Raw genomic sequence first — 16,225 nt, 5'->3', positions numbered from 1 at the left:
ACTGGCGATCCAGGGGGGGCAAGTAATCCCCCTTGCCCCCCTCTGCAGACGCCCATGGCTCTGATGAACCCAAGATGGCTCACCAGATCCCATCTACCCAGTGTTTTAAGTGATCTGGGTCCCTATCAAGCTCTCCATTTTTGCCTTCAGCCTCAAGATGAAAAAAAAATCTTAACTCTGTAGCAGTCACTTCACTGCCTTTGAGGTAACTCCAAAGAGACTCGTTATAGTTCTTTCAGTCTCATCATAAGGTTTCTAATGAAAAAATAAAAATAATAGTTTTTAAGTAAATCGTCTTGGAAGAATAAACGATACGCCCATCTCTGAAAGAGTTGTTTGTCTTCAAGGAAAAATGTCACTTGCTGGTTCCCGTTTCACCACTAATGAAGGACGTGTCTCTCAGTAAATGTATTTCTGTCAGAGACCTGCAGGTGTCTCATGACGCTCAAAAAACAATCCTCCACTTGCGAGGGGGGGTGGGGCGGGGAGGTGAGCTATCCCCAAGGAAGGGCTACAATAAAATAAACTAACACACCCGAGACCCCCAGGACCCTGCCCAACTCCCATCCTAATACTTTACACTGCCCCTGGGGGTGCTTTCTCCCACCGGAGTCTAAACATCCAGTCATAGGCTCAAGGTGGTATGACATAGCATTGAAGGCCCCGAACAGTGGTGAGGGACACGTTTCACCATCAGACATTCATTTCACGGGTCACCAGGAGAGGATGTGGCTAAACGACTAGAGCGGCTGATTTTAAAGCTGGGGAACTGGGTTCGAGTCTCGGCAGGGATGCGCAACACCGTGTGATTCTGGGCAAATCATTAATCTCCCCGTGCCTCAAAAAGAATGTGTCCGTCTGTAACGCAACTGGTGCTAATGTAAAGTGCTCTGATGCCTTCGGATGGAGTTCGCGCCTTAGGAGTGACCACTCATCTGGGCCCATTAGCAGTAATTACAGAGTCCCCCACCCCCAGACATTGCCAGCAAGATGGACCTCCCTTCCTACAGATTTACGACCCCCCTCCCCCCCCATCAGCGCCCCCCTTTCAGGACAGAGCTAGGCGCTCTTCTAACAAACAAGCTCATGCCCTCCACAGCGCCTGGGTGTCCACAATTCTATTTTTTTTAACCTTTTTTATTTTAAATCAGGTTCCAAACTGAGGTTCACGTTCTCATGACCTGCATTGTATGCAAAACTACGTATCTGTACAATTTAATGTATTGTTTATCATTTATTGTTTAAAAGTTATTTAGATTTTACTTGATTTTCTCTGTCCCAGGAAACGAGTCAGCACGATGTTTAAACATATCTTTAAGTCTTGTCTCACAGCATAACAAACATATTGATACTGATAATCATGCCGTCTAATGTCTTGCTCACGTACCGCCATTGTTTTGATCTAAATGTCTACCTTAATCTGTAAAATTTGTGAAGCGCTCTGTGCCTTCGGGTCAAGTTCGCGCTATATAAAAACTCCACAAATTAGTGCTCTATATTCTCTTCGAAGACTTTCTCTCTCACACTCCCTAATTTTGTCCTGATCTCTGTTTTTCTGTGTCGTTGCCTCTCTCTCTGTCACACTTACCTATCTCTTGGTGCCTTTGTCTTTTTATTTTCCATCTCTCTCTCTCCTTCTTATGTGCGCTCACTCTCACAGTTACACGTTAAGTGTGTGTCTCACTCCTGTCCAAGCCGAGCCTGCCTTGACGGACGACTGAGGGCTGTTGGTCGCAATTTCCCACAGTGTGCCCGCGGCGCCCCTGGCACCTCATTACGGCGCACCGGGGAGCCGCGGCGCACAGTTTGGGAACCACAGGGCTAGGGTATGCACCTAAACCAGGCAGAACCCACCACTCTAGTCAGGGTAAGGGAGTACATATCTAGATAACCCCTACTTACCCCCTTGGTAGCTTGACAGAGCAGTCAGGCTTATCCCAGATGCAATGTGTAAAGCGTTTGGGCAACACACTCACACCGGTGACAATAAATACACCACAAAAGAAACGCCACACAGTCTTAAATAAAAATGTTTCTGTATTGCATATAAACAGACCAAAACCACATAAACCAATATTCACTTTGCCAACTAGGCATTTGTCAAAAACATCATGGTTAGTGCAATAACATAAAGATATGTTGCTCATGTCATGAAAACACCATCACTGCGCATACAATGTATATCCTGAAATAATAATAGTTATCCTGACAATGCAAGGCACAAAGAACATATATCAAAACATTCAGGGCAGTTAATGCAGCATGTAATGAAGAGAACACATGAATCACCATACTTCACTGGGAGCCATCAATCACCATAAATGCAGTCATTAAATAGATGTAGCACACCTGCGTCTCTATTACATGTGATGCAGTAATTTGGGATTGCCTGTATGGCACCAGAGCTTCTGCGCTCCCTCTAGTTATATCACGGTAAGTAAGTCATAATGCCTTCCAGAAATGCTGCCAGTTTTGCCAGGTTAATTGGGGACCCCTGTCGAGGTTTACCCCTTAATACTGGAAATAACAAAAGGGGAAAGTGCCCCGAGATACTGCCAACTGGAGGGGCAAATAAGTGCCACCCGTGGGAATAGCGCGGGATTGCTATGCCGCATTACTACTGGGCTCCTCCCCGCCCTTGCACACTCAAGAAGAACGTTCCTTCCGGTGAGGTGAACCTTACCACCACTGGGGACCTCCCCGGGCCGGCCTCCGGTAGCGGCTCCTCTGGCTGGCACGCCTGCTCCTATACACACCTCACCGCCTCTCCCTTGGCTGGAGGGGTTGCACTGAGGAGTTCCCTCAGTACTGATCACAGGCGGGTAGCTGCTGGAAGGTGAGCCACTGGTACAGTCCATTAGCGCAGAGTCTTCTCAGCGTGGCGGCGCCTGAACCTAACCGTGCCTCGCAAAGAGGATTCCCTCGGGACCGCGGCGTGAGAACAAACACCTGCACAGGGATTCCCTCGAGGCAGCGGTGATGCCGGTCGCTGGCGCGGCTCCTTCAGAGTGAGGGCAGGAGGCAAATAGCTGCACCACTCCTCTGACCTCCCCAAAGCACAGAACATGCACTAGGCTTTTCAAATTGGGGAATCAAGCGTCTTTGCGAGCCGGTTACAGTCAATATTGTAAATAGAGGAAGTGCTCTCAACACGTTCTTTCTCACCAGAAGCGCTTCCATGTGCTGTATGCAGGGAAAGTTTAAAGCGCTCTCTGTGCAGTGGCAATAGGACGAAGGAGCACTACAGCAAAGTTATCCACCCGCTGGAAGTAGAACTTCTAGCAAATCAGTGATGGGGCACACCACCCAGTCCCTGGAGAAGAACTAGGGAGCATGAGCGCAAGGAAAAAGCAGGTGGCTGGCACATCAGGGTCCTTGAAACAAAGTGGCAACCTTTCTTGTAGCCCAGCAAGCCACCGGCCAGCCCATCAATCAAGTCAATCCAATGGCGGTTCTTCCTGCCAGCATAACAGTTATTTCTGGCAATGTGCAATCTGTAGAGCTATCAGTGTCTGGTTACAAGTCCACACAGTGTCTCAAATCTTGGGGTCAGAGCACCTGCACTTATAAACAAAATGTATTTGATGTGGAGATAACTTCAAAGGAACTTCAGAAGTGCACAACACTTCCATTCAGTCCCAGGCTTGCTCCAGATATCAGTAGGGGGTAAACAAGGCCTTTGTGTGAGTGCAGGGCCCAACCCAACCTATACAAATGTTTGTCACTACCAGGACATGCCACACAATGAAGGCACATGTCCTACCTTTTACCTACATAGCACCCTGCCCATTGGGTTACTTAGGGCCTACTTTTGGTGTGTCCAATATGTAGTAAAAGGGAAGTTTCAGGCTTAGCAAGTAACTTTAAGTGCTAAGTCAATATGGCAGTAACCTACAGATGCAGACTCTGCATTGGCATGCCTGAGATGGGTTTGAAAGGCTACTTCTGTGGGTGGCGCAAGCAGTGGCGGCTGGTGACATTTGACAGTGGTGAGGCGTAACACAATAATCGTACTGCAATGTTGCAAGTGAGCGTAGCGAGCGAGCTCAAAACACCTATGGGGGTTTCGGGGGGGTTAAACAGGTGAATAGAGGCATTAAAAAGTGCCAGATTCACAGTGTATGCTTTGTCTTCCTCCACTTCACATGCACAAGCAAACACCAGCACTGTTCCTTCCTGAGAGTGACGTGCACCACCCCTGCAATCATCTGAAAGACGTGACAACAGCTGTCTGAGTCACACTTTCTTCCTGTCCAGCTGAGCCATCGCAGCCTGATCTAAAAATGCATGTCACACAGGTCGGGCTGCCTGGAACACGCAGCAATTGCACAACTCGACCAAAGTCTCTGCCCTGTCACAGCTTAGTTTAACTGTGAAGAGCTCGGTCAAACAGTGATCGCTCACAGCTAGTCTCTGTGAACTCAGAAGCGTCCACCCAGTTGTCTAGCAAAGAATCTGGGCGTTGGCAGCCTCTCGTTTATGTCTCAGGACTGACACCAATGAAAAGCGTTTGTAGTGGCTTTGTGGGGTTCACTGCTGCCATCGCTGGCTGCGTTAACTTGTGGTGAGGTGCTGTAATACCAACACACGTTTTAAAGAGCCATCGTTTCATGTCATTATTTTGTAGTGCAGAATAGAATGCTTGTTCATTATGACCCGAAGGTCAGAGGCCCGGCACTGGAAAAAATGCCCTGTAATGAGCCAGGCATATCATAGGAATCCTGCAGGCACATGTACCCAGGCTTTTCATATCTTGGGCAAAGGTGAAGGCTGCCTGCAACTGGGATTTGTAGAAAACGAATAGTTTGCATTATATAATTTTCATAGCGCCTCATACCCATGTAGAGACTAGAAAGCATTTGTAGTGCTGAAGGAGGAGAAGTGTGCTAAGTATACTGTGCTGTTTGGCCGGTTGAGGGTTCATAGAGCGGCCCTTTGTAGGAAGAGTCTGTCTGGCATTGGGCACGCGGCTTGGCAGTGCTGCAAAGGTGTCACCTCGACTGCTCGTTGCGCCGAAGCACATAGAGAAGCGTTAGATGTTTGGAGATATGTTCCTAGGAGCTGAGAACACCTCTGCGCTCGCAGTGTTTCCGAATCCATTAGCCTCATCCCACACACTTACACATGGAAAAGACAGCACATAAAGCAGGGGTACAAGCATAACAGACACAGAATAATAAAATAAATATAAAAAACTTACCTTGGCTTCCCACACTGACTCCCGACTCGAGTCCCGAGACTGCAGACTCCCACCGTCCTGGATTTTGAATGCCGCCGCTGCGTCTGACGTGATGTGGGCTCTCGTCACTGAAGGCTGCAGGCAGCCTCCCTCCCCTCCATGGCAGCCGGCGCTGATTGGTTCGGCCGGCTGCCCTAACCGCGTCATTTCTCCTAGTCTGCATCCTGCAGAACGGAGAGTGGGAGGTGGCTTGGGGGAGCGGCTTGCCCACTGTTGCTAATATTGTCTGTTTGGACAGCCTCTCAGGCTGTCCAAACAGTCAGTATTAACAACAGTGGTCAAGCCACTCCACCAAGCCACTCCCCCCTGCCCTGAGGCTCGAGTAACCAGGAAGTTCTGCTGACTGCTTTCTCGCCGTGCGAGAAGGGCAGGCAGAAACAAATGGTAGTTATAAATAAATAACTACCATTTGTTTCTGCCTTCTTCTCGCACGGCGAGAAAGCAGGGGGGGCGGCGCCCAAACGCCCCCATGGAAGAACCGCCACTGGGCGCAAGCAGCGCTGCAGGCCCACTAATAGCATTTAATTTACAGGCCCTGGGTATATAGGATACCACTGTACAATGGACAAGCAGGTGAATTAAATATGCCAAACAGGTGCGAGCCAATCATACCAAGTTTAAGGGGGAGAGCACATGCACTTTAGCACTGAATAGCAGTGGTAAAGTACCCAGAGTCCTAAAGCCAACAAAAACAGGTCAGGAAAAATACAGGAGGAAGGCAATACGTTTGGGGATAACCCAGTAAAAAGGACCAGGTCCAACACCTTGTTTGACCCTTGGCCCTCCAGCAGCCATCTATTGATAAGTCGATGTGGGATGGAAGGACCAGTAGTGGGCACTACCGAGAGTTAACAGATTGTATAGTAAATATTGTATTGCAATGACATTTATATAGTTGTTACTTGCCCTAACAAGGTCTTGAAGTGCTTTAGGGCAAGCAGCATTCTGCTTACCAAGTTAGGTAGTTAATCCAGTGGTTATTGTTTGTATATGGTTCAGTCTAGTACTCTCAAGGAGACCATTCCTTACCTACATGTCCACTCCAGTGTCAATGAGATGGATTAAAATGAGTATCTGGTATGATCATAAGTGGGGGCAGGTACATGAGTTAATGCAGATGGTCAGTGGGATTAGTGGATGACTGAGCAAATTAATTATCGCTAGGTTGCATGGTCTGATTTACGAAGTAGTACAGATTACAAGCTTTGAGATGAGGTGTTGACTATTTGCACCAATACAATAATAGAGCTTCAGACAAACATGCACATGATTCAGAGTGGAGGCATGTAGAAGATGGACAGCAAGGAGAGGGTCATTCAAAGCAAAATACGGAGTGGTGATAAATGGAAGGGTCAACATTTTCACATAGGGTTTAGTCCCATAGAGTAGACGTTTGGCATAACATGCACTCTGAGGATGCAAGACTGTAAACCGACACATTATCATTTGCATGTGAGATAGTTTTTTATTAGGCAGGTTTGATAGGTCCTAGAGTCAGGTGAACAACAAGACCACTTGTAGTCTATTGCTAGATCACTGCTTCAGCATGAGCAGCTCTTCAGCTGAGGGGCTGGAAGCATAAAGTAATGACTGGAAGCATATATAGAAAACTATTGAGTTCTTTAGGTTACGTTGAATGATACAATACCCTCATGATCAAAACATCATGAGAGAATAGACTGGGTAAATAATGCAAACATCAAATAGACATTCTGCAAATGCGGGAGCTAGGTCTTCTGATGTTTACCCTTAAAATGTGACCCACAAATGCTTTGCTTAAGTATGAAAAGAAAGTATTTGGATTCCTGTGGTCTAGCATGACACAGGATGGAGGTGAGAATAGCTTCCCAGGCATTGGAAATGCATTGCCTGCATTCCTGTAGCTGGAGGGAGGCAACCAAGACACTGAAGTGAGGAGTGAGAAGCTGGGCTACCTTGGATGACAGGGAGAAGAGTTGTGGCTCAGTTTATGTTCGAAGAAGTTTGTAGGTCAGGTATGTACTCTGTTCCTGATCGCTGCTTCACAAAGGATGACAACAGCCAGGTGCGGAGATCTCGCTTTCCCTTGTGCCTTGTGCCTGTGTTGTGGATGCTCCCGCTTGGAGCCATCTCCACTACTTCCTGCTGTGAGGAACATTTCTTTAGACAAATGATGATTCTCGAGGGCAGTCTACCAAAAGTATTAGAAGTCCCAGTCTAGCACATGGCTCATGTACTCGTTACAGCGCGGGGACACGCCAGTGGCGTAACCAGGCGCTTAATAAATGCCCAAAATAAATAAATAAATGTAGGGGACAAGGCATGTTCTTTAGTACGCAGTATTTAATTTCAACTCCTAGGAGTGAAATCCTTTATATGGGCCTGTACAGGTGTGGTACCTGTGCACTTGAGTGGAGAGGCAAAGACTTTCTAGTCACCACCCTGCCTACGAAGAACTTCAAGTAACTCCTGATCAGTAGGCATCCCCAGTCTCACCTGATTTGATTGGTCCTTGTTCGGGGAGAACACCGTTATTGTGTACTTTTCACTTCTGTAAACTCTTCTTGAGAAGTCACCATCTCATAAGATGTAAGAATTCAACTGCCTTTAAATAGACGATTCTGGCAAACATCGACCACGGAACAGGAAGAATGACATTTTTAACATGGCTTACAGGTGGCTGCAACCCCTGCACCTCAGGGTCAGATATGTATTACTGCTGTTAGTCTAGAAGATAGCCCCACATGTTAATGCACCTCCTGCAGTGATATGCTTGTAAGCATGGACTTCAAGGCCTTAAAATGTAAGGTTCTCTCAACCTTTAGTACTTTTTGGGGGAGTTAAAAAGAGTACCCTGAGTTTGGTGATGGTAACATCACTTGTTAGCACCAAACACATTCCATTCTTAGTTCATAGTCTGCAATGTGGTTAACATGGCAACTGGAATGGAATGAATTTGTACTTGTAAAGCGCACTGCTGCCCCAGCAATGGGGCGTCCTGGCGCTGTACTCATACCGCTGTGGAACCCTTCCTGGCTTTTCCCTGTGAAATGTCCACTCCTGGGCACCCTCAAGGTGAAGCCAGGCATCCCAGCGCTGTTGGGGCTGTTGTGGAGATTAAGCAAGCTATTGCCCAGAGTTGCAGAGTGGGACCCATGATTAGAATAGGCACCGAGGCGAGAATTATCAGGTCCGGGGAAATTGAGCCCAAGACCCGCCGAGGCGGGAATTGAACCCTGGTCCCGGGCCAGACCTCTGCATCAGGGTCTGCCGCTCTAACCATTGAGCCACACTTCTCCACTGCAGCAGAAACCCTTTAAAACATTTGTAATCCACTCACTTAAACACACTTGTCCCCTATCAAATGAAAATAGTTCAGCAAGCTGTTTTTTTTGTTATAATGTAGTGGTTGTTTTTTGCTTATCTTCTAGTAAAGGCAGTCTGCAAGACAATACTAGCCGAGTTACACCTACGCACACACCTACACACACACACACACACACGCACACGCACACGCACACAGATGAGCTCTTTAGAACATGCTGGCTATGACTGTATTGCCAGGGCTGAATTTCAGCCATTGCATGTGGGGAAACAAACTTCAGCAGCTTTACAAATTACAGCAATTAAGATTGACACCAGCTACATATTTTTTCAGCATGGTATGTTTTTTCAACATGATCAGTCAGTAAACGTTTAAAAAAATAAAACCAGCATCTGCTTATTGTTCATAATATAATGGAGGAGCAGCTTTACAAAGTCAGATGGTGCCAAGAAAATCATAACCCTTCGATTTTCTAAGCAAAGGCAAAGCCGCCTGCATATCAGTAAAGCACACGCAGAGAACGATTTTGCAGACTAGTGGTAATAAAGTTCCCTCTTCCAAAACTAACATGGTGTGCCTTTATCTTAAGTGGTAATAATCTTACATTATATTAAATTAACGAGAACATAACTCATATTGGTAAATTTTAAAAACTCTATCACGGCAGGCTCACGGACCCTCTCTCTTTTGCACTATTTCAGGTGGGCAAGCCAACAAATTAACAGGGAGAGCCGAACCAGAGCCGAACCAATGATCTAACTTGGCTCATAAAGCCTGTGTACGAGCTGAGCCCTGAAAAATGTTGTATGTAAATCACACAACAAACATCTTTAACAAGTGGAAGCTTTGACATCAACACATCACGTTATAGCGATGCAAAGTACTTGAACCATTAATGAACTAGGAGGGACGCCTGTTGTGATTGTAAATGGCCCAGATTAGACCAGCATTATAGTCTATTAAATCAAACACAATCGTATTTTTTTAACATCTGGTATATGGAACTCACATATTTGAAAGTGCTTTCATATACAATAATGAAGAAAAAGGAGTTTTGATAAAAATAATTGTTGCCTAACGTTGCACAATTTAAGCGTGGAAGCCGCGATTTATCCAGGTTTTATGATTTCACTTTGTACAAATCAGCCACTAAATGTGTATCTTATTTGACTTTCCTTTTTATGTTAATGCTTCGTTTTTATCTCTTTGTGCATTTGTCTGCAGTTTTTATTTAGACCAAACTTGCCTGAAGGTATTGGAGCACTTTACATGAGCACCAGTTACATTACATGAGGGCACGCTCAAATATATAGATTAAGGTATTTGCCCAGAATCACAGGATGTTGAGCCTATGCTGAGACTCTAACTTGGTTTGCCAGTTTCAACGTCACTAGGTCTTGACATAACACCACACACAGTGTGGAGAGGTAAGGTGGTAGGCTGAAGTGAAAGCTCCCTGACATGGATTCAGGGTTTGAAAGGGTGCTAAAGGACTAAAGTCTATCTACATACGAATGAACTTCACACCAGGGGGAGAGCATAATTCACTAGAAACAGCCGCCTGCTCCTGACGGCAATATTTCCGCCTTTCAGTCTCCCCCATTAGAACGGTTATGGAAGAGCAGGTGTAATGCTCCTATAACGGCACACAACAAGAGTAAGCTTCCTTCTTTAGTGCTAATGCTTTCAAAAGCTGGGGAAGTCTTTCTCTTGATGCATGCTGAAGTCCTGCATGCCTACTAAGTCTAGGGTCTATGCGCATCCCCTATAGGGAACATACCCTACTGGTCATTTCAAATTGCCAATGGGCTATGCGCCCAAGGGCGAGGACAACCTAAGAAAAAGCAACTGACATTAATGTGGATGGATGACACTTCTATCCAGCTCTGCTCGTCACATTTATAGTGGAAAGATGTTGGTGCAGAGCCACATGACGCCCCTATTGGTAAGCAAGAGTATTGCTTTGTAGCTTCTGCATTCAGTCTGACTCTTGGAGAATATTCCCAGATGAGGAATTTGCGTTTGGATGGAGTTTCCACCAGAAAGAGCTTCACTGAAGGTGGGTAACTCTTTTGAGTCTGAACCCAAGAATATTAAAGACTTAAAGCAGTGAGATTCAGACTCCTATTAAAATCATTCAAAAAAACGTTCAATCCACAAAACTACGCAGCTCTAATTTGGTTTTGCCTGTTAATTTTTATTTATTTAGCACTGAAACAATTTATGTTCAAATGTGTTTATTGGCATTTTCAATAACAGAAAACAATTCGAAGGCACAGGCAGTGTAAGGCAAAATAGCATACCATACGTACACGTTTGCATGACAAGGGTAGCGTATTTCTCGTGAATACAATTGTACAAATTAAACCTTGTCAAAGAAATTAAAGCATTGCATTGTGAAAGATTCCACCTTGTGCTAGAAACCAGAAACGTAAACACCCTCCCACCCCGTCCAATATTCCAGAGTCTCTGGCTGTCCAGACCTTGTTTCACCACATAGGCCTCGCCCTTCACGCAGTAGAGGAAGGTTGCTGTTCTGCCCCCAGGTCCTAAACTCTCAGCAACCTGTGATATTTGGACTGGGCAACTTCGTTGAATTCGGCTAAGATCAGCTTAAAAAATGGGCTCCATATTTTCTGGAAGGTGGCAGTCAAGCCGGTCAGCGTGGCAGAAATGCGTTCCATCCCAATGATATGCCATAGTCTATGGAGCGACCCCTCATGTGTAGGAGAAGTGGTTGTCCCCCAGTGCATCAAGATGTTCTGTAAAGCTGCACCCAATGCTAGCCCCATCTGGCGCCCTCTCATGCTCTTCAGAGGAAATGTAATGGGATTAGGGAGGCCCAGAATCACGTAAACCGGAAGCCTCGGAATCTCAGTATCAAAGAGTTCATCTAACTCGTCCAGAATGTTATACCAATAGGAAGACCGTATTGGGCAATCCCACAATATATAGAGCAGTGTTCCCTCATTGTCACAACCCCTCCAGCAGGTGGGGCTCCTGTGGGGGTTGCCTCTGTGGAGGCGCGCAGGTGTTAGATACTAATAGGTCGCTATTTTAATAGCGGTTTCAATACTGGCTACGTTTCGGGCAGTGTGCTTTGCTCTATAGTTAATTCAGTTCCAGTCCTTCTGTGTAAGGTCACCTCCCAGTTCTTTCCCCCAGATCTTCTGACTCAGAGTTGCTTGTGAGTGTGGGCCACTTCTAATCATGTTGTACATTTCACATATCAACCCTTTATGGGTGTGCTTAGTAATTAACCATTTTTCGTATTTGGTCAGTTTACGGCCCCCTTGTTCCATCATCCCCGGTTGAAGGACCCAGGGTCTCAGTTGCAAAAACCTCAATCTCTCGAACTCTGGGATCCCGTATTCTAGCTTTAATTGGGGAAACGAGAGCACCCCTGAGAGACCAAATAGATGACCCACCGAACGACACTGAAGCAATTTAAAGCCAAATAGGCAATATATATAAAAAATACTTTTCTGACAACGATTATTTAAGCAGTTAGATGGTAAAGGCTTAAATAAGGATTAGACAATGATGGCAAATAATTTTGTGTTTAGGACTGGAAGTGGATTTCTTTATTATTAATTTGTCATTCTTGTGAACATAATGTGTCACAAAAATATGATTTTGTTTTCTCTTGTATTTCTTCATGATGTATATTATCAATCATTTTGCAGGTTTATCCCCAAACTTTTTGTCTTTTGCCTCCTATTTTCCTCACCCCATTTTCGTTTGCTATATGACTCTGGGCACTTTACCACTGCTGAGCAGTGCTAAAGTGCATATGCTCTCTGTTTAAATTGTAATTATGATTTGTTATCCTTGATTGGCATATTTGGTTCACTGGTAAGTCTCTGGTAAAGTACACAGTGTGTGCCAGGGCCTGTAAATTAAATGCGACTAGTGGGCTAGAAGCACTGGTTGTGCCACATACATGAGTAGCACTGTAAATGTCTCTCAGACTTGCCACAGGAGTGTCTGCATGCGCAGTTTTCAACTGCCACGTTGACCTGGCAAGTGCACTCACTTGCCAGGCCCAAACCTTCCCTTTTCTTACATCTAAGGGACTCCTCAGGTAGGCCCAAAGCATCCCCATGTGCAGGGTGCAATGTATGTGAAATATAGGACATGTTCTGGTGTGTGTTACATTTTACATGCGCAACTTTCTTTTAGGACAAGATCGAGAAATGGAGTTTAGGCTTTCTGAACTCCGAATGCAATAACACACCCTTTAGTGAAGGTGGTTTTCAGGTCTCGCCTGAGCCAGCGCATGAGCTGCTCTGCGAGACATTTAGTAAGGGCGTTTTCAAAGTGCTACCAGAGAGACTTTTGCTGGCCTCAATCTTGCGTTCACACGTGCATGCCGCCATGTGGGTTTGCGATCACTTTCACTTCTGCTGCGGATCACTTTCACTCTCGTGCGCACCCGCACACAACTCCCGGTCGCGGCCGCACATCTTGGTAAACTTTCAGTGCGCCACTCACAAGACGCTGCATCCTTTTAAAAAAAAAAAAAAAAAAACTTTCAGCGCGCCACTCATGGGACGCTGTACCTTCAATTGCTCCATGACGTAACAATTATTTTTGTTGCCTACTTTTTCCCTCCTTTTTCAAGCGCCATTTGTTTCTTATTGACTGCCTTCGTACGTCACACGCACGTAGACGCCAGCGCGCCCTAATGTAAACCCGCACTGGGGACTATTCAGTAGTTCGTTTCGCCCGGCCAGGTTTGCTTTGGCACAGCAGGAGCCCCGGCTGTCCTCCCCTCCCATATGCGCACCATCCAGGCCAAGCCTCATCACCTGCTCAACACCAGGCTGACCAGGGTTCCTGCCAGCCCCCTCTGTGCTCGGCCTTGGCTGCCAGACACGGAGGTGTCTCTGGCTCCGCGAGCCTATTCTGTTATCTCGGTGCCCCTTGCATTCAGGCTGGCACTGGCAGGTCCCCGGGAAGCTTTCTCTTCACTTATCCGCGCCGATTTGCTTTCTCCGGACATCCAGTCTCCACCCCTCTTCCCTCTCCACCGGCCATCTCATACTGTTTGGCTCAATCCACTGCCTTTACTCTCTGGTGATTTAAATACCCCTTTTCTTTCTCTGCTTCCTCCTTTCTCTCCCTTATCCCTATTCTCCCTCTATCTTATTTCCCTCTTTTACAATGTTTGCCCTGTTTCTCAAGCTTCTTCTTTTTATATCCCTTTGCCTTCCATCTTTTCGTTGCACTTACTTTCTTTGTCATCCGTCCTTCTCCTCTATTTATTCCTTCATTTTCTCTCCTTAGTTGTCATCCCCTGCCTCGCCCCTTATCCTTGTCTCTTTGCTCCCTCCACCCCTTCCTGTTCCCTCCTCCCTGCTTCTGTTATTCTCGCTTCTCAGTCACTCCTTCCTCCTTTCGTTAGCCTCTCTCTGTGTCAAGGCTCAGTGGCAGTCCAGTTTTCAGGTGCAGGAGCGCAGAAACACCCTGTCGTAGCAGGGCATCCATGAGACATACATCATGGATGCGCCAAGCATATGAAAGAGCAGTCCTTGAAGTGTGTGGGCCAGGCAGGATTCATCAACCTGCTGAGCTGTGGCTTAACACACATTGTTATGATTGGTGACAAACCATGGTTGTCCATGGTTCTTCCATCGTGACCATTGGAGCCCCATTGTTTTATCAGGTTTTTATCAGGTTTTTAGCAATGCTTTTAACTAGAATCATGATCACGGGTACCGACCAGTTCATGCGTTCCACCTACCCCTGTTCCGCATTCAGAATTGGGCGCTAGGCAGATAGTCAGCTGTGTGTTTGGTGGTTGCACCAAGCTGAGATTTTTCATATGTAACGGCATGCAGATTGTGCGTTTATGGCTCAAAGAGGGGGGTGCCCTTAAACTATCTGCCTTTTACCTGGAAACATGTGCTCCACACCCTATGTGGAGAGGTTAAAAAGTGTCAGGTGAAGCACTGGAAGAGTGTGTGTTCCAGATGGAGAGAGATCGATGGGCAGGAGGCCTTTGGAACCTTATAGGTGTTTAGCCATGCAACACTTGTTGTTGCACCAAGGATATCGTGCTGGATAACTAAACACTTATAAGGTCCCAAAGGCGATACCTATTGGCTATGCCAATGCTTGTTAAGTTGTGAGTTTGAAAATGCCAATTTTAGAAAGTGGGCATTTTCTTATTTTACCATTCTGCTTGTCTCTGCCTGTTTGGGTATTCACTGTCTTGTTTTGGAGTGACAGGAGCTGGGGATGTGAATTCGCTCTAGACTGTCACAAGGGGGGGGGATAGGGTTAACGTGTGTCCTGTCTTGCCTGGGAGACTCATTGCTAGGCTGGAGAGACCTTGCTGTATTTAGAGTGGAGTTTTCACTAGCACCTGAATAGGCTGTATCTCCTTTGCACAATGCTGTTTCCACCTCCTGTAGTGAAGCTGGACCAGGGAGAACAGAACTGGTTTTGCTGAGCTCAGCGTCTCTTGAAATTAAGACTACAAAGAGAAAATGGGGTATAAATATTAGACCTAAAGCCCCAGAACTTTAGACCCCTTCTGGAAACAAGAGGAACCTCTGCCGAGTAGAAGAGCTGAATAGCTGTAAGGAGTACTGCCACTTTGCTGTGTGTTACTTTGCTGGGTAGGCTTGCAATTGCTGCTTCTGCCAAGGAGAGGACAAAGACTAGAACTTTGCTGTGAACCTGCTTGTGAAGAATTTCCAATGGCTTGTGTGTGCTTACCTCCTAGTCTGAAGTCTCGGGGACACAAAGACTTCACCACCAGCTTCCTTAAACTCCACTGTTGGGAGTTCTGACCTGCCAGGAGGTGCCTGTTCCAGTTCTGAGGCTCTGAAAGTTGTACCTGTTGCTGGGAGCTGAAAAAGCTTGAAGAAACCAAGAAAACAGATGGATTGTCGTTTCAGCGCCTATTTTTCCTATGCAGCACTGCTGAGCGGGAGAAATTTCCACGCTCTGTCGCCGTGCGGCCGAAGAATTGACGCCGAATCCTGTGCACCGATCTCCAAGATCACCTCACCAGCTCTGTCACCATGCGGCTGAAATAATCGACCCACTGTGGGACCGTGGCTGAAGAAACCGACACAGCGTCTGCTTGCTGCCGCCACATCAACCTCCAGCCCGTCCTGGATTTCCATGCATCGCACCTGTGCGGCAAGCTTTCCGACGCATCACCCGTAGACCAGAACCGTCTTGGAATCTACTCATCACTTCCCCCTACAGTCTGGATTCAACACATCACTTCTCCCTGCAGCAGAACTGTCGCATTGCCTCCTCAAGTACTCGGGAACTGACGCATTGCTGTGTTTTCCGATACTTCCCCTCTTTGTGGCTGTTTGGCCTTGTGAATTTCGACCCATTTGAGGTACTTTTTGTAAATTTCACTCACCCTTAGTTTTTATGGACAGAATTCCTTGAAACAACTTAAAAGTCATATTTTGAATTGTGTATGTTGGATTCTTTTCATTTTGGTCTTGTTTGTTTTAGATAAAGATACTTTATTTTTCTAAACTAGTGTGGTGTCCATTTGAAGTGTTTTCACTGTGTTACTGCGTGTCTGGGTGCAAATACTTTACACATTGCTTTTAGGATAAGCCTTTCTTTTCGTGCCAAGCTACTAAGGTGGTGAGCAGGGGTAACTCCCTTATCCTGACTAGAAGCAAGGGTTCCTACTGGGACAA

General features: G+C 46.3%; 1 protein-coding gene and 1 pseudogene across 1 annotated transcript in view; both read left to right on the top strand.

Moving 5' to 3' along the window:
- Positions 1 to 1,180, top strand: part of LOC144825318 (voltage-gated potassium channel KCNC1-like) — a 43,295-nt pseudogene extending 42,115 nt beyond the window's left edge.
- PLEKHA3 (pleckstrin homology domain containing A3) overlaps positions 1 to 16,225 on the top strand; it is a 254,424-nt gene that overhangs the window by 117,784 nt on the left and 120,415 nt on the right. The window lies entirely within an intron of this gene.

This window comes from Lissotriton helveticus, chromosome 3_1, assembly GCF_964261635.1.
Source record: "Lissotriton helveticus chromosome 3_1, aLisHel1.1, whole genome shotgun sequence".
Classification (NCBI taxonomy): Eukaryota; Metazoa; Chordata; class Amphibia; order Caudata; family Salamandridae; genus Lissotriton; species Lissotriton helveticus.
Note: the sequence above shows the minus strand (reverse complement) of the source record. Positions and strands in the feature narration are given on the sequence as shown.